The sequence below is a fragment of the Uranotaenia lowii genome, chromosome 3 (genome assembly GCF_029784155.1).
Source record: "Uranotaenia lowii strain MFRU-FL chromosome 3, ASM2978415v1, whole genome shotgun sequence".
NCBI lineage: Eukaryota > Metazoa > Arthropoda > Insecta > Diptera > Culicidae > Uranotaenia > Uranotaenia lowii.
The window spans coordinates 47,104,462-47,132,024 of NC_073693.1; the positions used below are offsets into that span (position 1 = coordinate 47,104,462).

The 27,563-nt window shown below is 35.8% G+C and overlaps 1 protein-coding gene across 8 annotated transcripts in view; it reads left to right on the plus strand.

The window, feature by feature from the left end:
• LOC129755635 (EGFR adapter protein-like) overlaps positions 1 to 27,563 on the plus strand; it is a 230,159-nt gene that overhangs the window by 73,021 nt on the left and 129,575 nt on the right. For 6 of the 8 annotated variants that reach the window (XM_055752223.1, XM_055752226.1, XM_055752224.1 and 3 more), the window contains exon 3: positions 6,074 to 6,092. The exons of the other annotated variants lie outside the window; for them this stretch is intronic. The gene's annotated coding sequence lies outside the window, so the exon portion shown is untranslated. The remainder of the gene's footprint in view (positions 1 to 6,073; positions 6,093 to 27,563) is intronic. 8 annotated transcript variants of the gene reach the window in all.

A 27,563-nucleotide genomic window follows, 5' to 3' on the forward strand; every position in this document is an offset into this window, starting at 1 on the left:
CTTTTCTGATCGGGTATAGAATAAAACGGGATTTAAAATACAGAACCACTGCACTGGTTTGTCTTTTGATATTCTCGGTAAGAAGAAATGACACAAAGACCAAAGACATTCGATACATTTAGGAGTGCGCGGCGTATTTTTTGTTTTTTTTAAATATTTAATTATGCAAACAAGAAGGTTCTTTCGCTTCATGGGTCAAATTAACAGAAAAAACACATTTCTTACACACACAAACACAATTTGTTTGATCGATATGTGACTCGCCAAAGCCACTTCTATTTCTAGAGTTTGTTTTGATTAGGTCGTAAGAGCCACCGACCGTATTTCGAGAAAATCGCAGTTGAAGTTTTGTAACTTATGTTTTATTCTTATATTTAAAATACCGCTCAGAATTGTCTGAAAATTTGGTATATGATGCAAAAATAGATTAGAAAGAGGGTAGGGTATTTGATTGAAGTATAAATTTGGGTTTTCGATTAAACATGCATTTACAACCTTTGGCATTTTATGTTTGGCGCAAACGTCCTTTTGCATATTGATTAGATTTACCTTACAAATTCATTTCATTAGTCTAAAACTATGCTTATTCTTCCTAGCTTGCTTCAAGTACTATAGACATTTACCATTGCATGGCTCTTCTGCTTGTTAGGGCTCAATAATAGGCATGTGATTCAGAAGAAAACTTTATCTAGAAATTTTCCGAGCACCTCAAAATAGAGCATAAAAAAGAGGACTCACGTTTAATTCCCTGGACCGTTGCCTGGGTCTCGCTGGTGATATGAGTTCTACAGAATTTCCATGTTTTGCGAAACGCACGGTAATTATTCAAATCTCTACCCTACTCCAGCAAGTCTAGAGGAGCAATATCCTTTCCACCACTTTAGCAGCCTGGAATCGGTGCTGCGAAGGAGTCCATTAAGTATAACTCCTTTCCACTTTGCTGGTTACTTCCTGTAACTTTTAATTGTAGCTATCTGTTTTGTCAGCTGCCTCTGTGATGAAAAAAATATTGAATTTGAAAATTTTATTTATCTATTCATGAGAGTTTCACTTATTGAACTTACCCGTGAACGTGAGATCTAGTACTTTCTCGGTCAACAGTGGTGTTCCACAAGGGAGTCACTTGGGACCCCTTCTTTTCATCGCTGTTATGAACGAATTTCCTGAAGTGCTGACTGATGTGTTCGCGCTGGTTTATGGATGATTTGAAAATGTTTTTACCTATTCGTCACCCGAAGGATTGCGTGACTCTGCAAAACGCCTTGCACAGATTCACAAAGTGTTGCAGTAGATTCGGCCTTAAGATCAATTCTTCGAAATGCAACGTGATAACATTTTCCCGGAAAATAAGCAATATCACTTATGAATACCGCTTAGAAAACGATTTCATCATTGCTCGGCAAAGCTCAGTAAAAGACTTAGGAGTGGAGTTGGACGCGGAGTTAACTTTTTCAAAACACATCGAAAAAGTTGTAGCAAAGGCCAATTCTATGTTCGGAATGGTTAGTAGAATCTGTCACGAGCTGGATAATCCCTACACGATTGTTTCTATCTACACTGGATTAGTTAGGACCGTCATTGAATATGCCGGCATTGTGTGGCGACCGTACTACAACATACACAACAACAGACTAGAGAGAGTTCAGAAGAAGTTCTTGAAATACGCTTTGAGAAACCTTGGGTGGCAAGCAGAAATGCCGGAGTATCGAGTCTTGTGCATGCTGGTAGGTTTGGAAACGCTGGAAACCCGAAGAAAATCGATCGACGCACTGTTTCTAAAGGACTTAATCTGTGGAAGATATTACTCGCCGTATTTATTATCTTGTATATCTCCGTACGAAGGCCGCAGCAGTTTACGAAGCGTAAGGCCGTTTCAACTAGCTAATCGTATCCAGAATTACGCCAGAAACGAACCAATGTACCGAATGATGGCATTTTACAACACAAACGTCGATATTATTCAACTAAGCATGTCCAGAGAGCAAATCAAAAGTAGAATTGTGCAGTGTTCTTTTACAAATTAACAATTACTGTAGTTATTAAGTGTCATTTATATTATAGAATAAGATAAAGGGCTGAAGCCTAGGATCTAATCAATAAAAACTAAAACCCGGTACCAATTGAAGAAACATTTATTACAGGATAGCTTAAACTACTTTAACTAACTAATCCCGTGTATATTTTTAACTTTTTAACGTTTGCCGAAGCATTTTTTCTTAGAAAATGCATTAGGTCGTAAAAACCAACTTGTTGCAATGTTATGAAGCGACCTTTGTTTTGCACGATAATCAAGTGCAGTGAAAAAAGTCGCAAAAACCAAATTACACTCGAAACTGAGAAAGTCGTTATACGTCATAATTTAAAATCATTTTGTAAAAGTTATTTATTGACCAAATTAAACCAAGTTTTTACCAAACATAAAACACTCGTTTATCAATCGTTTGCAGCCAATAATTCAATTTTGTTTATATTGGTTCATACGACCTAATCAAATCAAACTCTAGATTTCAATTATTCATCATTTCAGCATCCAGGATGTCCTCTCTTTGTTGATACTATCAGTAATAAACTTAATAGTTTAATCGTTTCATATAGTTTTGATAAATAGTCCGGATCAAATTTCAAATCCTTCTTTTGTCACTCGGAGTGGGAACATTGTGAGGAAGGGGAATAATAAAAAAGATTGCAAAAAACACATAAATTGCACGAAAGCTTATATGCAACAAAATTGCATGCTTTTTCAAAAAAAAAAACCAAAAAACCTATAAATCAAGTTTTTTTTTATTGAAAAGTTCAATAAAATCAAGAATACAAAAGGTGAAATAACTTCCATCATACACAATTGATTTTTTGGTCTTGTAATCATTCGGATATTTGTTTTTTTTTCTCGAAATTTACATAAAATACTTCAAACTTTAGTTACTCCCTCCTGCGGGTCTTTTGGAAATTTTGAAGGGGAGAGGGGGCTGGGTTGAAAAAAAAAAGAAATTTATATTTGTTCCAGCCTTATTATAATAAAATACCTTGTTTCGATTATGTTTGGATTGAGATTATTAATTTAATTTAAGTTATCTCTTAATCCTTCAAACCTACCCTCGTTTATTGCTGTGTACATTTCATGATTTTTGATTATCTATAGCCTGCTATAGATAAGCATATCGCAATTTCTGTGGGTTTGTTTGTTTGTTTGTTTGTCCTCTATAGGCTCAGCCATCTTAAGAGCTAGAGAGCTGAAATTTGGTATGGATACTCATTAGGACCAGGAATGATGAAAAATGTTTTCAGATTTTTGGATGACCCCTTCTAAAGGGGGTCGTCCATACAAGACAAATATTGTTTTCGCGATATTGACGTTATGTTTCGTCGGATTGGGACAAAAATTTGCACATAGGGTTTTTGAGAGATGAGGAATTGATTCCAGGTATTGAAATTTGTGTCATGAGGCGGCAAAAGGGGTCGTCCATATGAACTGTTCAATGTTTTTACTATATTCACGTAATTATGCATTGGATTGATATGAAAATTTGCACATGAGTGTTTTGAAGGACGAGTAATCGATTCCAGGTATTAAATTTAAAGTCAGGTCGGCCAAAGGGGTCGTCCATATCAACTTTTTAATGTTTTTACTATATTGGCGTTATCATGCATTGGATTGAGATGAAAATTTGCGGAAGTGGATTTTAAGGAACGGACAATCGATTCCAGTTATGAAATTTGGTAGAAGGGGTCGGCAAAAGGGTCGGCATATCAATTGTTCAATGTTTTTGCAATATTGGCGTTATTATAGATTTGATTTTGATGAAAATTTGTACAAGAGTGTTTGGACGAACGATCAATCGATTCCAGGTTTCAAATTCAGGGTCAAAGGTCGGCCAAAGGGGTCGTCCATATAAACACTGTTTTTGCGATATTAATGCTTAAATACATTGAATTAAGATGGAAACTTGGTACAGTGAAGTTTCAACGAACGAGTAATTAATTTCAGGAGTCAAATTTTATTCAGAGGTCTGCGAAAGGGGTCGTCCATTTGAACTGTTCAATGTTTTGTGGTATTGACGTTATTATGTATTGGATAGAGATGAAAATTTCCACATAGAAGTTTTGAGGGACGCTCAATTGTTTTAGATTTCAAATCTCGAGTCAGGGGTCGGCAAAAATGATCTTCCATATTATCTGTTCACTGTTTTTGCTATATTGGGGGTTATTCTGCGTGACTCACAAAATTTCACTTCTTTATCCTGACTCCAGGAAATGTTTCAGAGAAGAAACGTTAGTATGAATGAGCTCTCAAAATCGATCACAGAACATTTGAGCTGAAACTTCTAGCCTAGAGTGGTTTCTGGAGTCGTGACTCTCAGAATAAGCCCCATTGTCTTGATTATACATCGGATAATAATGAAAATTTGCACATGGGAGTTTTATAGCACATGTTATTGATTTCACGTGTCAGTTTTGACGAGAAATCAGTAAAAGGATTCGTCTAAATATTTTCCATTTTTTTCTTGCAATTATTACGTTTTTAGGCATCATATCGAGGCGAAAATTTAAACATGAGAGTTTTGCAGGATGAGGAATCGATTCCTGATATCAAACTTTTTATTAGTCGACAGAAAAAGAGGTCGTTCACATTTACTGTTTAATGTTTTTGCAATAATTGTTTTATTATGCATGAGATCCAGACAAAAATTCATTCACTAGTAATTTACAAAACGGGCAATTGGTTTATAAATTAAAAACTTTAATCAGACGACAGAAAAGTGGCCGTAAATATTACCTTTAAAATATTTTAGACATAATTCGTTGTTATGCATCCGAAAAAGACAAAAATTCGTACACGGGTGTTCATTTCGACGGTCAATCTATTTCTATTTTAAATTTCCGTTTGGTAGACAAGCAAAAATGTCGCTTGTAAATTCTGTTTAGTATTTTAAGCAATTTTTTACCAATTACCAACCAAATACAAAATCATCAGGTAAATGCGGAACGAAGTTCGTACGGGATCAGCTAGTTTTATATAAGCTAAATTTCAGAGATTCGTTTTGTCTTTGATTTCATTTGAGAATTTCCCAAATGACAATGAAGCTAACCACACAAAACAGAGTTTTGTAGCATTTTCCTGAACGTGAATCGTTGAAAATTAATATTTGGAAATTTCTAAATATTTCCATAAAAAGTGTGCATTATCAAGTAAGTCAAAAATTGGCAAAAACTTCAAAAAAAATTTATGAATTTTTTATCATTTGAAAACTAAAAGAAGAATTTTACCCTTCAAACTAACTTAGTAGGATCAAACGATACTTGCACTTGACCTCAACAAGTGTTGACTTCGTCTAACTACCGGTGTGATCACTCTTCGTTTCAAGTATTTTTCCAAAAAAAACTAATTCTCGCCCTACATAACAGGACTAGCGTAGAAGGTTATGTTAGCTGCCACTCAACAGCTGACTTTCAGAATCCTAGCATAGAACTACAACCGGCTGAAAGGGTTGTTACTGAGAGAAAATTTCCCAGAGTGCTAAAGCAAGTTTTCCTCAGGTTGTTTTTTTTTTCTGTTTTCACTCGTCCCGGAGAAAATGTCTCGCAAAACGCCTCCAGGACCGAGTTTCCACCCAGAATGAGATGCCAACCGAAATGTTTTTCCACCCTCAGTCCTCAGACACTTTCTGGCTTCGAAGCAAATGTTTTCCCGGTTCCGAAATCGTAAGCCGCTTTTGTAGTTTTAAGCTAATTATGGGTGGTTTGTCGGTACTTCTGAACGTACACATACCTATTTGTCTTTATCGTTCACCCAGACTCAAGTGTACTTTGTCATGCGTGATTTGGATTGTGACACATTTACCTACGGGTAATTTGTTTGCCAGGAACAAGTGCATCAACACTTGTCAATGCCGGAAGTAGTCCGTTGAGTAGACGATGATTGCTCACCGATAAACAGGCCCCGTTAATTCACTTGACTTCAAGCTCATAGGAAAAACATTATTTAATTAAAAAAAAAGAATTTAAATTTTTATTAAATCATTATATTTTTTCATCATTAAACTTCATTAACATATTTTTCAAATTTCTCTTCCAGCTTTGAACGACACACTGCAGTAAGTAGCATACAAAATTTTCTCTACTTAATATTGTCCCTCAAGCAGCAGAACTTATTCCAGAGGAAACCTCTCGAATCCAGCTTGTAATTGATGTATGTATTCCAAGGAATTCGAAAAATGTGCTCATTCTGAGAGCAATCATAGTTCAGCTTGCGGCATCTCTATAATTTGAAAAGATTAATTGCTTGAGCAGTGCACCCATCGAGCAACGCAGAAAAGAACAATCTGTACCCTATCTTGCAAACCAGAAGGACCACCAGAGGTCTGAGAAGATCCACCAATCTTCTCGGTAGGAAGCTCTTGAAAGCTGAACAACTCTAGCCCCAATGCTAGACAGCCTGATTGCAGCCGAGAACAAGCCAAAAGACGAGCCACAGATACTGAGACACAGCGCAACTAGCTCTAGGAGGGCTAAAAAGCTTTGGGCAGCTCCCGTAAACCCCTTCCACTCGAAAAGAAACAGCAATGGTGTGACATTAAATCTTCTGTTTTGGATGTTGCTTCCGGATGGGACACATCCGGAGCAGACCAATGTTTCAGCATTCCAAAGACACATAGGACATAGACTGAGTCTAGGTTTTCGAAGAAATTGAGGCGCTGCTGCTGCTGCTCGTCGTAAAGTGTTTTATAGGAACACATATGAACGAGCGAGAGGCTCAGCTGAATGAATGGGCTTTGATTGTTGTTGCCATTGGAATAGCAATGATTAATTGAAAGCAATACAGCTGAAACAGGCCGACCGGGCAAAATGGGGAACCAGCAAGCATTTTGAAGTGTGCACATATTCTACACTGGGTGACCTAGTTTTGGACAAAATGTGCTGGTTTCCGGAAGCCATGTTTGACAGGGTCGTACTTTTGGAGACTAAACTAAGGCTGCCAGAATTTTTTCAGCACGTATTCGGACCGAACAAATCCGGTCAATGTTATATAAAAACCTGGCAAAAATCCGGGCAACATACGGGTAAACTTTGTCAAAACCCAGGAATTACTCAATAAAAATCATAAAAGAAATACTGAAAAAAATTCGTTAAATTCCATCAACAGGTTTTAAATCATATTTAGGGCTTCCAAACAAACTATTTATGATTATTTAAAAAAAAAAACTTGTTAAAAAAAATTCGTTTTGGCGGCAAAATAAATAATTTTTTAAAAACACAATTTGTTCTTTTTTGCCAAATAAAGTGAATAAATTCGAACAAGATCCGGGCATTTTTCAATGAAAGCCGAGAAACCTGGGCGGTCCGGATTGTTCCCAAATTTTGTATTAAATACCCGGGTAAACCCGGATAAAACCGGGCAATCTGGAAACTTTAGACTAAACCCTAAATAAACATTTAGGGTTTAAAAAGGGGTAAATAGCTTTATTCGATTCGATACATTTATAGCTCGAAAACGTAACCCTTTATTTTATTCACACTTCTCTACTTTTCACTTAACAGGAGAAGTAGGCGTTGGTTGAATGTGACAGACGTGGTTTTTGGAGCTGAAAATTTTAAATTACCAAAACTCCAGCAATTTAATGTAAATTTAAATTCAGCTGTCGATTTTTAATCGGTTATACCAAAAGTGTTAACGTGATAGATAGTTTTATCTGTAGAACGTCGTATTATCGAACTGTCTGGTGTTGTGAAAAATGTGATCATGAATGGGATTTGAAAAATCAAGGGGAAATTAGAGCATAGTTTGAGAAGTTGTGGTCTGGGGAGGAAATATATTTCAACGGAACCGGAACGGAACGAATTAATATGGATTACGATGGCTGCCTTGATTGGGAAAAGCAAGAAAATTGTAGCGTGCATCAAGATCCAGAAAATTCAGCTAAGTATCCGTTTATTTCATTTTTAATCTTCCGAAAAAAAAAATTTAGATGGAATAGTTCCAAGGTAAGATGATGAGTATAAATGTTAAATTTTTTATTGATATAATATTCAAAATAGCTTAACTCTATTAAAGAGGATCAGTGGGGGGTTGGATAGGTCATCAAACGAACGAAAAACTGAAATACAATGGATTGTGGGTTCAAGCCAGCCGGCAGTGTTCGGCATCGCTAACAGAAAAATTAGCGCCGCTAGTTAAATCGCTAACTCAGTCAAAGTTAGCGATCGCTAATTTGAATCGCTAAATGTGCTAAAAACGTTATCGCTTAAACTTAAAGCGCTAATCGCTAACTGCTAACTGTTGACCAATAAAACGTACATTAAAAATATTTATGTTTATTAATTTCATGTTATTCGGGTTTGCAGTACATATGTTACACCGGAAAAATACAAATAAAGTTAATTAAAATTTCTATCAACAACACAAAAAACATAAAATATTTATAGCATAAATTATGGCTGTATTTTATTTCTTTTGATTCAAATACTTTACGCAGTCCAGATTTTTTAAAATTATGTTTCCAATCAAACAGTTTTCACATTCTTCAAACTTTCAAGATAGAAATGTATGATGGGAGCAAACCTTTTTCGAACTTAATTCTCTGTGCTTAAATCGAAGGCTTAATTAACTATTTAGACTGTATCGATTTGAGGTCTTGAAATTTCTGAAACCCTGTTGCAAAGATCTAAAACCCTATGTTTAAGTTCAAAACTCATCTATGATTTTTCGAGTAATGCCTTCAATATTAAAAGACATTCTTACATTCAAAACGCTATGACTCGATTATCTGAAGAAATTCTAAATCACGATTATCGACATTTTTTTTGTCAAATTCTGCAAAAGTCGCCGATTAGTATTGAACTGAAACAAAGCTTCGAGAAAATTTAAAATAATCTCAGTCAATTGACTCAGTCTAATGGCCAGTTCAACAATGCCATAATTCAATGCTAATATTATCTTATATTTAAATTAACTGATCTGCAATTTGAATAAAAAAAACTTTTTAAAAGTAGATATCTTCACCACTTAAACATCAATAAGCTGATTGAACGAAGTTGAAAATAGTTTATTACTGGGTTCTTCTACTATTGAAGTTGCGGAGAGAAGTGCTTAAGGATATGAGAAGTTAATTTGTGTGGCACTCAGCCGGTGTGTGAGATTAACGAAAACACTCCTATCGTCTGATTTTGTACGCATTCCCCAAAAACAAAATAAGAAATTCGTAAAAATTCTTGAGTTTGAAACAAATACATGGGAGTTAGCGGTCTTCAATTAGCGGAACCCAAAAATAGCGAAACTTTTTAATTCGCTAGCTCAATCAAAACTTAGCGGCAAAATTAAACCGCTAACAAAAAGTTAGCGGACTAATTAGCGATTAGCGGTTTAGCGTTTTTTTGCCGAACACTGCCAGCCGGAGTATCTCGGCAAGTTTGGAATTATGCGAAGGATACTAGGGTATCTTTTAATTATTTTAAATTTGTTTCGAACAGTTGGAAGAGAGTTTGATGAGTCAAACCTATTCCAAACCAGTGGTAACGGACCCCTTGGTAGTACTGCAAATATTGTTTGTGAGTTAAGCATGGACAAAATTTGAATGTGTGATCGAGACTTCCCGTACCGCCTCGGGTCGAAAGACCTATCAGCCACTGGTGGGTTCTCATACATACATACATACATACTTCTCTACTTTTCACTTAACATTTTTTTTCGCATCTCTAGAGCACCAACCGTTCGCGTTAAAATTCGTTAATAAACTGAGATATATAACATTGTCCTTTTCTTCCTCGATTTGAATCTTTCTGTCTCTCTCAGACTTTTGCAATCTTGCTCTGACTCTCTCTTGTTTTGTGTAGCATCGAAAGACGTCGTTTAGCAACAGGCACTGAGAGAATATCGATAGTATTTATTCATGACATAATCATTGACATAATTTTATTTTCCGAGCAGACGATATATTCATTTTCTTTTATATTATTTATTAGCCCCGTTATTCTCTACAGTGCTGGGTTATTTTTTTTCTTACAAAATACAATAACTAAGTTACTTGAAATACTGATTGATTTTCAAAACACAAATAGACTCATTTTTAAAAGTTTTATGATTACCGACAGAAAAATTCAAAAAAATCAGTTCTCTCACATATTTTTAATTTGATTTTTGAAAGCTTCAGAAAAGTATTAGAAAAGGGGTAGGCTCCAGGCCCGTGCGAAGGACCCGTCGAAAGGGGGTAGCGGGGGTCCAGAATTCAAATTTAGCTAAAAATAATAATAATACCAAAAGTACACAACAAATAAGGAAATTGTTTTCTGACATCGTTTTCTTAATCATGATTATAACACAAACACCAAAAAAAATTCACAGATAAATAAATAAAATTAATCATAACTTTCAAAACAAATCAGAATGAAATGTTTTAATCAATTCTTCTTTCGGCAAGTCATTGATAAATTATTCAAAACGATGTTCCTTACTTTGAACTACAAATTTGCTTGAAAATAAATTTTATGCAATCTAGTTTTCAAATTAGAAATCACTGTTTCCGGAACACCAAAAAAAGAATGCAAATCAAATTTACGAATAAAGCTTCGGACAAAAGAATTGATGCACAGGAATAGAATACATAAAATGTAACACCAGATCTAAAAAAAACTTAATTCTCAAATAATTGTCAGATCAGGTTAAAAATTAACCAATATTAAAAATTGTTAGAAAAATCATAATGATTGTTAATTTTTATTCATCTTATTTAACATTTCTTTTCTTCATTTTCAGTTGAAGGATTGATTAAAGAGTTTCGGTGTAGAATCTTGAATTTGAGAAAAAAAAATTAATCACGATTTGAAATGTGAACTCTCGATAAGTAAAAAAAAAACATTTTTAATCGAGAAGAACTTATTAAATAGTTTATAATTGAATTTTATTTGATAATAATAATAAAATAATTTATTTTGTTTCAAGTCTGTCAGCGATCAAAGTCAAAGATAAAACCCTTTTCGATATTAAAATTCATTTACTTATTAAAATAAAAGGCTTAAAAAGTTCTGAAGTTCAAAAGAATAACTCGGAATATTTATGATACAACATGTCCAATTATACTGACAAATAACAGATTTAGAAAAGGTCAATAAGAAACTTATAAAATAAAAACAATTCACTCCAAATTTTGTTGTGCTTTTAATACAAAGGTAATACAAATTCAGTTATCATTGCGTTTTCAAATTTCACTTTTGAGTTACTTCTTCGGATCATTTTTCGAACCTTCTAAAGATAAGTTGAAAATCATGAACGATGATTTGAAAACAAGATTTAAAACAATGAAAGTTAACCCTCCAAAGCTGTTCGGGTCAATATGACCCGAAGCGCACATTTCAAACCTCTTTATCACCATTCCAATATACTGAAGAACTGGGAATTTTGACAAACCAAGTATGTTCTATGAAAATAATGATCAAATTAACGACAAGAAATTAAAATTTGAGTTTTGAAAATCGATTCATTGGTAAGTGAAATACAGCTAAGCAAAGCCAAAACTAAATGTCGGTTTTTTAAAGTAAGATTTTTTTCTACCGGAAGATCTGAGATAACGGTCAAAACTTTCATTGGACCCCAACATATCTATACACTGTCGGATAGATGGATTCTTCACGATTTCAAACATTAAAGAAACACTTAAATACAGAGAAGCTATCAAGAGTTATGAGTATTTTAAAAATAAAATTGATTACCCGGACTTTTTACTTTCTGAACCAGTTTCTGATAACCTGGTAATACTTTTTGACTTTATTTTGAAATGTTGAGTAAGTAGGCTAAATTACCTACTCAATGAATATAATATCATTAAAATCGGTTAACGTTTACAGCCAGGAGAACAAAATCAAACAACAACTCAAATTTCCCCGAAACGGATATTTTGCGAACGGCTTTGGAAGGTTAAAGAAACCTTTATAAAATTTCAATCAAAGGTTTTGAAGTTTAAAATTTTAAGCCCTGAATATTTTCTCGTTTTCAATTGGAATCTTAGGTCCAGGACAGGACAAAACGTGGAAACTATGTGTTTCTTTTTGAAAATTTAGTTCCAAAGGCTTCCAAGAAAATTATGTTTTCAAAACATAAAATTTCAGAATTAAGAAACAAAAACAAGCTCATAAAAAATATTTCATAAAATATAAATAGTTTGACTTGAAAATTCGATTTTTTTTTTAATTAAAACAAAACATAAAGATGTAAAAGATAAGTATTTTTAAACATTTTAGAAGGATTTTTTTTTTCAATAAACTCGCCTAACCATCTTTAAAACTTATTAATAAAATTTAGTTGATAACATAAAGGAAAATAATTTGGTTGCCTTATAATTCAATGATTGATTTGGTTGATTTGAGCGCCCTAAACTCCAATCTTTTGTCAAATTTTGTCTGTCAAATATTTATTAATAACTAATGAAATATCAAATCTTTGTTTATGAAATTATCTGATAATGAATTTCTTTATTATACCTATTTAATTCAGCTAAGGAACGATAATTTAAAAATGATGATACATGATCTTTTGAGTTTTGCATGATGAGTTTTTGATTTGGTTTACGTTTAAAGTTTTAAATTTAGTAGTATTCCTGACATTACTGAATAAAGTTAAAAAAAATATTGAATTCATTTAACAACGTTTGTTAAAACCTGCAAAACGATTAAATTTTTAATTTAAAAATATCTAAAAATCAATTTGGTTTAAAACCTCATCCAATTGAGGAAAACGAAACAAATTGAAAGCCTCCATTGCTTTTGTCACAGAACTCAAAATATCAAAATTGATTATTGATTTAAAAACTTTATTTTAAAATGTCATGTTATTGTTAAAAAAATGCAGTAATGTCTTAAATGATTTTAAAGTATTTTCAGAAGTTATTTAAAACACTAAAGCTGTTGGAAAAATTGCATATTTGGATCCAAGGCACCTAAATTAGTCAAAATTACACACTACCAAAAAAAAATTAGAAAATTACATCACATATGATTTAAATAAAAAGAAGCATCATATATGACGGAATTAACAGTGCTAGTTAATATTACACGCCTGTAAAATTATGCAACGTGTAATATGAAAGTGATGTAAATATAAAAGCCACTGAATTTAGGAAAAATATCCTATTGAAATTTGATTTCTTTACTTTTTCATTGATCCGATTCAATGGAGTTTTTTAATTTTTTATTAGAAAAACAATCTTTAAATAATGAATTTCATTTATTTCATTAATTTTCGAACAAATTGTTTGTCTTTCACATGATTTATTTTAAAACTCACTTTCACTTTCTTTCAATGTACAAGTAGAGTAGCGTGGGACGCTTCCAGAAACGCTTTTGCTGCCGCTTTTTTTAGTCTGTTATTTTTCATTAATAAATCGCGTTCTATGTCATGTAATATTAAAGGTTTTCAATTTCAGTGTTGTTAAGGATTCAGATTTTTTTGCTGTGTAGCTTTTAAATTATTTGCAAATCAAAGGATGTAAACTTTGTGGCCTTGTGTAAAAGGATTAATTTTACAGTTAAAATGGTTGGTTTCAAATTTTAGGTTTTTTGATTGGTAACACTTCTTAATAAAAATCCATTCTAAAGACGAGGTAGGATTTTTGTATTTTTTTTTTATGCTTCGGTTAGTGTGATTAAATGCTTGTGAATTAGTTAATCGACCTTATCGGTGAATAGTTATGTCTTTTTAATAACAACTACTATGAAAAAGATTTTGAGAATAGAGGAAGATGTCCCAATTTGCCAGAACTTAAAGGAAAGTTTTTATCTTTTTAAGTTTATTTTTGTTCAAAAACGATTTTTTGTATGTGTTTCAACAAATTAGTTCCTGGAAATCTTTATTTATCAGTTATTTATTTATCCTTGTTCTGTTTTTTTTTTCAATAAAATCTCACGGAGTCTCTGGTAGAACAATTTTATTTGCCGAAAATGAGCATCGCTTATTTGTGCACCACTCTAAAGCTGGGATTTTCCTTTTAAATTTAACCCCGAATTATCCATAAAGGAGTTTAAAACAATTATTTTTTTACGATTATTTTTAACTTTTTTATGTTAAATTCAAAGGCAAAAATGCTTACTCATCACTGGCACTGTTCGAACACTTGTTCTACCTTTTGCGTTTTTCTAACTCCATTTTTGATGCCATAATCTTATAGGAAAATACCCTGGCATCAACTTTGTCCAAGAAGTCATAGTGATACAAATTGAGTGAAAGAGTGTTAATGTCGCTAACAGAGTGAATTATATTTAATTTTAAAATCTCAAAATACTTCCCGTTTTATAAGTGTACCAAGACCACAAATTGTATACTGATGACTCAACTATTAATTGTTGTGTGTTTAAATGTACAGAACTGTTTATTCACATTACAAAATTGATCTTTAGTATAATTCAATCTGAATTATTTCAAGTAAAGAGCATTTATGGAGTCTAAAAATTCTCCTGTTTATAAAACAAAATTCACTCTGTTAGCGCCATTCAAGCTCTTTTCCCTCAATTCAAATCACTTTGACGTCCTCGAAAAAGTTCTTCTCAGGGAATTTTCCTATAAGTTCTTTTGAAGTATGAAGTTTAGATATTGCAGAAAGTAAGACAATTGTTGAAACAGTGCCTTTCAATAAACCATAAAAAAAAATATTGTAAAAAAAAACTTAGATGGATTTTTTTAAATTAGCATTCTAGTGATGAAAAAATAAGCGATGCTAATTTTCGGAACATTAAGTGTTCTCTCAGAGAAACCGTGACCAAGATTTTGAAATAAACATTAAAAATTATATGCGTGCCTTTTATTTGTTTTTTTTTTATATCATTTAAATTGTTTGTAATTTAAATCTTTAAAATGTTTGTTTAACTGAATTTTTTCAAAATATTTACTTTTCGAATGTGTATGCTGCTCAGAGTCATCTGGGTCAAAAAAGGCAATAAGGCTGGGTTTTTAGCCGTATTTTGAATGTGTTGGATCTTCCAAGCCATTTTGAACTATGTTATAACCTTTAAGTTTTTTTTAAGTTATTTTAGTTTGGTTTTGAATCAACAGCATCCATTTAGCGTTTTATTTAGTAGTTTTTAGAATTGAAGCAATTTATGAAGCTTCCGGTTTCTTAAGTATTTGCATTTATCGATTTGAACTTTCACGTTTTGTTCCATTTAAAGTGTGTAAATATGTGTTTTTTCAACAGTTTAATAAACCGTTTAAGTATAAGATGTTATTCGCTCTGTTCAAGCTTTTCAGACATGAACATTTTTAAAAGATGAATTATTATCCTGGACACTGTAATGTATCTGCATGTCCTGATTAACCCCAATATAAGTGTATTAAAAAATGTTATGTTGAAAACTTCTCCATTTTAGGCAGATTTAATCAGACTGACTTTTTTTCGCCATAGTCATTTAAAAAGTATTCTTTTCCGTATACCAATTTCGCAGACATGGTACATAAGGCTGATTCGATTCGGAGTCATTTTTGATTTTCTGAAACCTCGCAGTCTAAAAAGTTTGCAGAATTCTTAAGAACATTTACATAAGAAAATTAGAACTTTAAAATTTTTTATTCTTCTGTGAACCCTAGGTTTTTGATCCAATATAAATTCTTAATAGGAAATTTTAATGTCAACAACTTTGTCGTAACTTCGTATCATATTAGACAGAAACGTTATTAGGTGTTAGATTGAGACATTTCTTTTGGCATTGAAAAACAATCAATTCAATTAACATCACTGATAGGTGTCCTAACAAGGTATTGCATGACAACTGTTCATTCATTACTTCGCGAGGCACCAGCAGTTATGTTAATTGAATTTGGGGCTTTTCAATGCCAAAGGATTCGCCTCAATCCAACACCTAATAACTCTTTTGTCTAATAAGATACGAAGTTACGGTCTTCGTTAAAGTTGTTCAGCGGTAAAATTACAAATAAGCACCAAATCCACAACTGGCTCGGCTCCACAGAAGAAACAAAACTTATGTTGATTTCTCAGTACAAAATATACAATTTCCCATACAAACCTAAAAGTTCATATTTACTCGTGTAAACGTAACTTAAAAATTCTGCAAAAAATCATGAATGAGTTTTGAACCAAAACGAAGCTTTTTGGACCCTGGGGTTTGAGAAATTCAAAATGAGCCCCAAATTGTCTAACGGTACATCATTGTTTGCAGTGCTTTCAAGCATTATTTGTCATGGTAATATATTCTGCGATTCATTTATGCTTCGAATAAATATTTTAATTTTTTTTATGTTTTGAGCAATATAATGTGAATTGCACTTATATGTAATAAATCAATGAATTCATTGAACCTGAAACACAAAGGTTTTTTTCAATGTTGTTTGATAATCGAATAACAATTATTTTCCCTATATTTGTCCCTATTCACCTCATTTCGCGGGATGTGCTTTAGCAATTTTGTGAAAATTTAAATATTTTGAAGCTCTTTCAAGTGGTTTAATAAGTTTTAATCTTCGTGAAGTTTGTTCTATTACATTCATGTTTCAAATATTATTCTTTTCTTTTCAATTTGCATTTATTCTTTTAATGTTTTTTTTTGTTGTGTCTTGTTGATAGTTTGAACGATTTATGGTAATTTTCCTGGTGTCATTTTTTGATAAAAAGTGCTTCAACCCACTTACACGAATTGATTTACAGGCGGTGTTTTTTAATAATTTCATTTACTTCATGATAATTTTTTAACCTTTTTGTACTTTTATGTAATTGTTTTCATTTCGAAAATAATTTATTTTTGAAAATACTACAATCAGCCAAACTCAAGATAGAAAAAATCTGTCATATTAATCATTAGAAAAAAATCTAAATATTTGTATCTAAAAAAAATTCAAATATGGTCCGACTCTGGCTACCCAACATCAATACGGAAACATTAGACAGCACACATTCGTCCTCCTAGAACCAGAAGACAAAAAAATTTGCACCAGACAAAGCTTCGAAATTGATCCGCAACCCCCTGCTGGGAAGTGGAGCCGATGTTGCAGAACATAAATTTCCGTGTAGCACCAAGCTAGTTCTGTTGGGACGCTAGAATGGAATGAAGTTCATATCGTCAATAATGTTTGCGACACAGAACAAAACCGGACGGCACAATTCTTGCTCGAACAATTCATCATGGTTGGAATCGAGTTACCGAAAAAAGGATGAGAATATGATTGTGAATGACCGATATACAATGGATTGTTTAATTTATGATATCTAAAATATCGTCACAATGCTTCGGTATGAACTGATGGTGCATTAATAAATCTGAAGAAAATGCAATTAGGTTTAAAAAAAATTTCTGATTTTGATTTGAATTGAAATAGTATTTTTTTTTACTTTTCCCAAAACCTTGTCTAAATTTATTTTTAATAATTCTCATCGTCTTTTGGTTGCCAAGCACTTCTCATACATTTGAAACAGTGTGTAGCTCCCGAGGTGCCTCAAAATTGTAACCAATTACCGCCATTCAATAAATCATTTTGTGCCCATTCGTGCTCGTTTAAATGCAACAATATAATTGAATCTTTAATGCCAATCGGCAAACCGAATAGCAAATTGTTCTAATTAAGTCGTTATACATATGAATGTGTGAACCTCGCTGGGAGCTGCAAATTGGAACTGCAACAAAATTGATTTTGTGGATGCCCGAAAACGGCAAAACATAAATACGAAATACGCGAAAAGTGATTTATTGCAGCTCCAAATTGGATTTTGATTGGGTGGTTTAGGTTGGAGGTTTGTTTGAAAAAAAAAAATGAACAGGAAACCGTTAGTTGATAGCAATGGGTGCATATGACGATGCTTACCAAAAACTTGGGAAATGAAAAAAGACATGTTTGAAGTAACGAATTGAAAATAAGAAGAAAATGAATATACCAAAGCGGTTTGCTACAAGAAATAAATTCATTTTTGAACACTAACTATAAGAAGTTTAGAATTTCCTCAGAAAGCATAAAAAATGTATTAGAAAAAAATATTAATATGAGGAATTCAGAATACCGCAAGTTGTGTCGAATTATGAATCCAAATTCAGATCCTGATTATAAGTTCAAAGTTTAAATTCATGTCAAAAGTTTACCAAAAAAATGTTGAATTGAACATTTCTAGTCATTTGTATGAAATGTTCTCACAAAACCTGATGAAATTCGGATCCATAGCTCGAGAATCAAAGTTTTTAACATTTTTCAAACGAAAGTTTTTTTCATTCTCTGTAGCTTCTCTGACATTCAAACCAATTTTTGATAGACTCATTTCCAAAAAAAATACAAGGATTTTTCCTCCATAGAAGTCCATATAAAATACAGAAAAATATATAAAAAGGGATTCTGATTCTAAATTATCATTATCTGACTTAACTCAAAAAAAAAATTTCAAATTTTGAATTCAGAGATCATAACCAGAATATGTGTTCTTATAATCGTGATTTAAACTTAAATTATATCATTGACATAAAGTCTGTTTCACATAGAATCTGGTCGGATAAAATTGATCATTTCTCCGCAAAGAAATAACGTATAACAAAAGTAAAAATGTCATTTTGTAGGGTTTTTATTGCACTTTAAGGAAAAAAAATACATAAAAATCATTCGTCAGCTTTTCGGATAAATTTTCGAATTTTTTTTGTGGTACCACCCATCATTTTCTGCACAGTACTGCTGTTAACCTCATTCGCCATTTTGGTCCTCCACTTTTCCATTTGAGCGGGGTTTTTCATGGTTCTGCCACATTTCTTCAGTTTGCCCTTAACTATTGCCCAATATTTCTCGATGGGACGAAAATCCGGACAGTTTGGTGGATTGATACTTTTTTCAACAAAATCGATCTTGTTCTCCTTATACCGTCGTCTCATTCAAAATCGGATTAGATCCAGCATATAAAGATATCGCGTTGTGTCCTTTGACCTAGCCTACGGGGATCCTCTTCCGTGAATTCATTGATCAGCCAAAAAACTTCAACCGACGGCCCTTGACTCCTACCCGATCGGTTCAAGTAACCCAGCCAGCCGCGGAAGCCTTCACACCGAATATAATCAGCACTGTTCGGTCTACGACCGCACCTGCGCCCCCGAAGTAGACGAACCTAGAATCTTGGTGGTCGGTGGGATTCGTCCAGTTCCCACCTCCGCTGATAACGACGACGAGACCATATCTCTCTGCCAATTAATTTGTGACGGTTCATCGATTCCGTATAATGTTTCTTGGGTTTCTCCACTGGGACGCAACGAACTCCGCACTTGGGAGGCCTCAAAGCCACTCGACTCAGTCGCGCCGTTTCCAGCCAACGTCATCGGCCGTCCCAGCCCTGAGTTCGATTTTCGCAATGAGGTTCTCCAGTCTACTTATCCAGGCAAGTATTCATCCCTTTCAAGAACTGTATCTTCCTGTGATAATCTTTTACCCGAACACAGCTCATTCCCGCCCGCCATTTCCTCATCTCTGCAAAATCATCCATACTCCGTTATATCAACTGGGCCTTCAGCACCGGGACGCAACGCATCAAGAACTACGGAGATCCCTGAGCCCTTCGACTCAGTCGCGCTGTTTCCTGCCAGCGACAACAGTCGTCCCGGCCCTGAGTTCGCCTGTGGTGAAGGGGTTCTCCAGCCTGCGCTTTCAGGCAAGTACGCTGTTATCGACTTTTCTTCTCCGCGTGATGGAATTTGCATGTCCAGGGATCTTCGTTCTTATTCTGCACCCGACACATCTGAGCTTATCGACGTTTACTACCAGAACGTCGCGTCGGTGGTGTCAATTCCTGTCTGGTTGACTACCTCCTTGCCACGTCAAGTTCCTGCTACGAAATCATCGCCTATACAGAAACCTGGCTAAACGACCGCACCTTATCCAGTCAAATTATCGGCCCAGACTATGTAGTATTCCGTTGCGACCGAAGCCCCCTGAACAGCAAAAAATCAACTGGAGGCGGAATTTTACTTGCCGTAAAGTCCAGACTCACAGCTCAGCTGATCGAAGACAGTTCCTGGAACGATTTGGAACTTCTTTGGGCCCGCATTGATCTCGGTGACCGGAAACTGTACTTATGCGTAGTGTACGTGCCTCCTGATCGCTCTAGTGACCTGGTTGTAGCTGAGTCTTTCTCACGCTGCCTCTTAAAAGTAAGCTCAATCTGCTCTCCCGAAGATGACATTCTTGTTATCGGTGATTTCAACATGCCTGGTTTGAAATGGTGCCCTTCCCATGGTGCCTTTTTGTTCCCAGATCCTATGCGCTCCTATTCCTCGGCTCCTTCCAACATCTTCCTGGACTCTTTGAGCACCGCGACTCTTCGCCAGATCAACAGATTCGAAAACGAAAACGGCCGTATGCTAGACTTCTGCTTCGTAAACGAAGGCTTCAGGAATCCGACAGTTGATTTAGCTCCTGCTCCTCTCGTCAAAGTTGTTTCTCATCATCCGGCTTTAGTGGTCTCACTCGATGTCACTAACATTACCGCCCCCTTAGAGGAATCTTCTTCCTTCTACCAGGACTTCAAAAACATCGATTACGAAGCTATCGCCTTCGTCCTAGGTTCCATCGAATGGGATAACGAGCTCGATCTCTCTAACCCCAATGCTTCCGCTGTGACGTTTTCAAACATACCGAGCTACATAATCGATCGTCATGTTCCGAAACGTAGCTTACCTTCCAACCCTCGAGCACCCTGGGTCACTAACCAACTGCGACAATTGAAGACGGCTAAAAACTGTGCTCTTCGATACTACAGCAAGCACAAGTCCATCTGTACAAAGGAAGAATATCGCAAGCTAAAAACAGCAGCAGGCGTTGCTATCAGAACTATCTTCACCGGCTACAGCGCAATTTTAAAACCAACCCGAAATCTTTCTGGAAGTACGTCAAAAAACAAGCGGAAAGAATCCGGACTTCCGTCTCAAATGTTCTTGAACAGCTACTCAGCAAACACCGAACCTATAATATGTAATCTTTTTGCTGAAAAATTTTCAAGCGTTTTCACAACGGGGTTCATTTCCTCAGAGCAACTGGACATGGCTGTAAGAAATATTTCACCTCTAGATTCTTCCTTAAACGGTATCACATTCGATGACGCAGCCATTTTGAAAGCGACAGCAAAGCTTAAGAGTTCATCATCTACGGGTCCGGATGGGATACCAGCTATCATCCTGAAACGTTTCATGCCACACTTACTGACTCCCATTAGGCATATTTTTCGAACTTCGCAATCTTTCCCTCGCTTTGGAAAGAAGCTTACATGTTCCCTGCTCACAAGAAAGGAGATAAGAAAGATAAAACAACTACCGCGGCATTCCAGCTCTCTGTTCAATAGCAAAACTGTTCGAATTGGTTGTTCTGGATCCGATTTTCTCGTCCACGAAGCTATACTTTTCCAACGATCAACACGGATTTTTGCCAAAACGATCCACGACAACAAATTGGCTGACCTTCACATCGTTCGTGCAAGATAGCTTTGCCATGAAGTCTTAAACTGACGTCATTTATACTAATTTGTCTGATGCTTTCGATAAAGTAAATCACGATATTGCAATCGCTAAACTCGAACGCTTAGGATTCTGTGGATCTTTACTGGACTGGTTTCGAAGCTACTTAAAGGGACGAAAGTTATCAGTTCAAACTAGACATTTATTTCTCAAGACAATTCTCCGCTTGTTCAGGCGTGCCTCAGGAAAGCCACTTGGGACCGATAATTTTTGTCATCTGTTTTAACGATGTACTCACTGTCCTTGATGGACCTAAACTTGCTGATGACCTCAAACTTTTTCACACCATCAACGGCCAAGAGGACATCGATTTCTTGCAAAGGCAGTTCAATACCTTCGCTCATTGGTTGGACACCAACTGCCTGCCTCTGAACCGGAGTAAATGTGCTGTCATTTCATTTTCTCGCAAGCGGAACTCTATTCAAGCGGAGTACACTCTTGGTAACGAAACCATCGCCCGGGCGAACCACATCAACGAACCGGGCGTTATCTTAGACCATCGGCTGGAGTTTAAGACTCATATGAATTACATTGTTGATAAAGCTTCTAGAAGTCTTGGCATCTTATTTCGCGTAACCAAGGAGTTTAAAGATGTGTACTGCCTTAAAAGCTTGTATTGCAGCATAGTTTCGCTCTACTCTCCAATATGCATCAGCAGTTTGGTGCCCATTTTACCAGAATGGAGCCGATCGAGTTGAGGCTATCCAGCGGCGGTAAGTTTCGTCGTCCATCAAAAATGCATCCGTTGTACTTGGTCAACACTTTCTCGTACAACTTCCTTTGCTCTGGTTTTGGCAACCAGGTTTTGTTTCAGCGTCCTGTTGGGGTGTTAGCTTGCATAATATGACCGCAAGCCTTCTCGTAAACAAATTCGTCGAGCTGTACTGTGGTTCGTCTTGAACTTTTTTGCCAAATCACGCAAGGAGATTCCAGGATTATTTTGAACTGAAAGAATTACCTTTGCTCGCAGCTTCCGGTCATATGTTCCACTTTTAAGCCTGGTTTGTTTTGCTCGATCCCCCGTAAGGGTCTCCCGGTAACGTTGCAGCACCGAATTTACAGTCGATTTTGGATATTTTCAGGAATTTCACGATCTTTACCTCTGTCCACGTCGGTTTCTCTACGTGAGTGTGCAGAATTTTCTCTCGCCTTTTCGCGTTCCATCGTCTATAACTTTTGACTGACTGCTTCAATCTTGATGAAATTTTTACCACTAAGTAAACAAACCATCCGGATCAAAACACTGTCAATAGATCCAGTTTCCATCTTGCTTGCTTCAGAGTCAGACGTGTTTCTGCTGACAACAAAGCATTTTTTTCTATAAAATTTAACGGACCTAGTCCGTCCTTGCCGCTGAACTGGTATCCTTTTAAAGGAACCAAAACGCGTCATAATGACCTCAACGGTCGAACACACATTCGTGATCAATCTCCGTAACATCCCCGTAAAAATAAAGTACCCGGAAATCGCAAGTTTCATAGTGGAAAAACTTGGTCTAGAAGTTACTAAGGTGAAGCATCTGCAGATCAGCAATGGACAGGTCTTTGTAGGCACAGATTCTCCCCTAACAGCCCAGCAAATCGTCCAGGAGCATAATCTGCAGCATCAGTTGCAATACGAAGGGAAAAGCTATGACATTTCCTTATCGATGGAAGATGGTTCGATTGAGGTTAGGATCCACGATCTGCGACCTCAAGTCTCCAATCAGCAACTAGCGCTTCGACTGCGTGAGTACGGTCAAATTCAGTCCATTAGACAAGAGACATGGAAAGATTTCTTCCCTGGAGTTCCCAATGGGATAAGAATAGTACGTATGAAACTAATAAAACCCATTCCCTCATACATCACCGTCGAATCATCCATGACACTTGTAACGTACAAAGGTCAAACCGCTACATGTAAACACTGTAACCGTAATGTGCATTACACTTAAAAGTGCTCGGAGTATGCAAAATCACTCCAAGAACAAAACTCAGCACAAACAAAACTTTTGTCAGACCTCTTCAAAACAGGCCCAACCACTAGCACTGATCTCGAAAACACAAAACAAACCATGCGACCTCCCACTGCAAGACAACTTTCGATTTCATCCACTGAAATGGATGATGAGTTTCCACCGTTACTAGTCCCGGATGGTAAGATTCCACCTGCAGGAAATGAAATGGAGATTACTGGTGTATGTTCACCAGATTTTGATGGAACCTCTGAAGACCCAAACATCGCACCGAATCTCCACACGAAACGACCAGCTTCACCAATGAACATCGAACAGAAACACAACGAAAAGCGGATCACACGAAGCCAGGAACAGCGCGGTCCCCCACGGTCACGAGAGGCCTCTAGAACAAAACCGAACACAAAGTAACTCAATTCACTTTCATCGCATCGCAAATTACAATCACCAGCCAACCCCACGGAATTCCCTCAAAACCCTTCATCACGACACTGTTTACCAGCTGTAGCGCAGTTTTCTTTTTCACTGGTAAGCATACCGAACAGTATATGTTCAACCGAAGCAACACACGATACTGCCACCCTCAGCCAAATCCCAATTATTCCAGAACTAAACACCAACACTGTAATCAGCCGACCAATGAATCGATTTACCGGACGCGACGCAGTTTTTTCTTACTGGTAAGCACAACGAACAGTATATGTTCATCCGAAGCATCGAACGATACTGCCGCCTTCAGCAAAATTCCACCTCTTGCAGAACTCACTACCAACACGGAAGTCATTCGACCATCGTACACAACTAAGGAACCCGAAGTTACCTCTCTTTTGGCAAACTCTCAACATCGCAGACCGAAGGTAACTCGCACGGTAGGGTCAGGATCGATTTTACAACCGGTAAGCAATGACTTCCTATAGCTACAAAATTGGAACTATCAACATGAACGGAGTGTCCAGCGAAACGAAATTGAATTCCTTGATTTCATTCATTTACACATCCGAGCTGGATATAATTTTTCTCCAAGAAGTAGCGATCACAAACTTTGAAATCAGAGGATTTGATATCGTGTTTAATGTTGATGAACGGCGACGTGGTAGAGCAATAGCTTTGAGGGATTTTTATGCTTATGATCAAGTGCAGAAGAGTTTAGATGCCCGGCTCATTAGTTTGTCGATAAATAGAGTAACATTTATAAACCTGTACGCTCCACCTGGTACACAAAATCGGGCTAGCCGAGAAATGTTCTTCAACACCACTTTAGCCCAGTATCTTTACAATACACAAAACGTAGTTGTGGGTGGCGATTTTAACTGCGTTGTTAATTCGAAAGATGCCACTGGAGTAAACTCTCACTCTCCGATGCTTCGTACACTCATGAACTCGACAGATCTCAAAGACTCATGGGAAATATTAAACGGGATGAATGTAGAGTACTCATTCATCAGAGCAGATTCGGCTTCACGGTTGGATAGAATTCTATTAGCTTCACACATGCATAGTATGATCAGAAGTGCACACTTTACGTCAACTGCTTTTTCTGATCATAAAGCTTATGTAATCCGAATAGCACTGCCATTCCTTGGTATAGCAACTGGCAAAGGTATTTGGAGAATGCATCCAAGAGTATTGAATGATGCTGAAACCATGCTGGAATTAAACAGTAAATGGAATTATTGGTGCAGACAAAAACGATACTACACTAATTGGATTGAGTGGTGGGTGAAATTTGCAAAACCTAAAATCAAAACTTTCCTTAGATGGAAAACGTCCCTTCAACGTCGTAATGATCAGCAAACCATGGAACTTTACTATGCATTGCTGAGAAGAGCATATGATCGCTATTATGGTGACCCGCAACAGTTGAGAGAAATTAATCACATCAAAAGTCTCATGCTTCGACATCAAAGGGGAATTTCTTCCATTAATAAGCAATGGAATGAAACCTACATTGCTGGGGAAAACACATCTATATTCCATCTAGCCAATCAGAAGACCAAGAGGAAGAAAACTAATATATACCAACTAGAGACACCAACAGGAATAGTAACAGAGCAGGATACCATTCAACAAAACTTTGAAATTTTCTTTGAAAATCTCTATAGTCCTTCACAGATTACTCAGAGTGAAAACTTCACACCTCTTTTAAAAATACCGGAAAACAATACTACGAATGAACAAATTCTTCGTCACGTAACAGAAGAAGAAGTTAAGATTGCAGTGAAATCCAGCTGCTCTAAAAAATCGCCGGGAATAGACGGATTACCAAAAGAATTTTTTGAGAAATGTTGGGATATCATCAGACGAGAAATAACGCTTGTGATCAATGATGCTTTTCGTGGGCTTGCCCCGAAAGATTTTTATGACGGAGTAATTGTTCTTATTAAAAAAAGATAGTAATGCAAACACTGTTAAAGATTATCGTCCCATTTCATTATTGAATTTTGATTTCAAACTTGTTGGAAGGATTCTTAAACAACGTATGACAGAACTCGTCACTATAGTTCTTTCTAGTAAGCAGAAATGTTCAAATGGAAGCAGGAATATTTTTGAAGCAACTTTGAAAATATTAGATCATATATGCCAACTAAAATCGAACTCAAAATATTCTCTTCTAGTAGCTCTTGACCTTGACCATGCTTTTGACCGGGTAGAGCATGCTTTTTTAGCTGAAACGATGCAAAAGATGAATTTTAATGGACGATTGATAAGTTTATTGATGACCTTCTACAACAACAGCTACTCGAGAGTATTAATTAATGGAAAATTATCAAATGAAATAAAAATACAACGCTCGGTAAGACAAGGGGATCCTATTTCGATGCTACTTTTTGTCATCTATATTCAACCGTTGCTCGATAAAATAGGCTCAATGCTACCGGGATGCGTTCTAAACGCATATGCTGATGACATATCAATCTTTTTGGAAGACGAAAATCAACTCACGACGTTAGTAAGTATAATGCACGACTTTCAACGGAACTCCGGGGCAATTTTAAATCCTCGAAAAACGGTAGCAACAGCTATTGGAAATGTCACCCTTTCGCAAAACAACAACTGGTTACAAATTGAAACTAAGGTGAAAATTCTCGGCATATACTACTGTCAAAACATCGAACATATTATCGAAGAAAACTGGCAAAAGACAATACGAAATTTTCAAACGAGGCTGTGGATGAACAATGTTAGAACGTTAAACATAATTCAAAAGAAAATTTTGTTAAATACTTACATATCGTCAAAATTATGGTATTTAGCATCAACAATTCCCCTACCGAACAAGTATGCTGGAAAAATAACCGCGCAAATGGGAAAATTTATCTGGTTTGGCAGATCTTGGAACAGAGTGGCGTTCGAAACAATGATACTTCCAAAAGAAAGAGGAGGCCTAAATCTTCATTCACCTGTACTGAAATCGAAATCTCTGTTGGTCAATAGACTGTTGCGAGCTGGATCGGACCTTCAATTCATGTGGAGTTACCTAGAGAACAACGCTAGTCCACCCAATATATCTGCAATTCCTAGGAAATATCTACACATTAGAACGATTATACAGGAATCGGTTTTCTTGCCAGAAAATTTTCGTCGATCTCCATTTTCTTCAGGCATCTATCAGTTATATCTGCAACGATTGAAAGATCCCAAAATTTTAAGAGAAAATCCACAGAGAGAATGGAAAAAGATTTTCAAGAACATTCACTCTAAACGACTAACATCATATCAACGGTCTACATGGTTCTTAGCAGTACATAACAGGATAGGAAATAATGAGATCTTATTCAGGAGGAATATGAAAGCTGAACCATACTGCGACTTCTGTCCCGGTACCACTGATGACTTGGAACACTGCTTTTTCGAATGCGGAAATACGAAGTTTATATGGACGTATCAAAAGAGGATATTTGCCAGCGTTGATAGAAGAGCTTTGGATCTACAAAAATCAGAATGGATTTTTCCATCCTTTCAAAGGTTTCGAAGAAACACTAAGAATTTATTTGTTAAACAATTTGCTTTATTATTATGTTATCTAACAGAAACTTCTAAACCAGATCGAAATGTAGATAATTATAAATTTTATATGTGTACAATGTAATAAAACCTAGACTATAAAAAAAAAAAGATTCGCGATGTGACAACTAGGAGCGCTGCAGTAAAT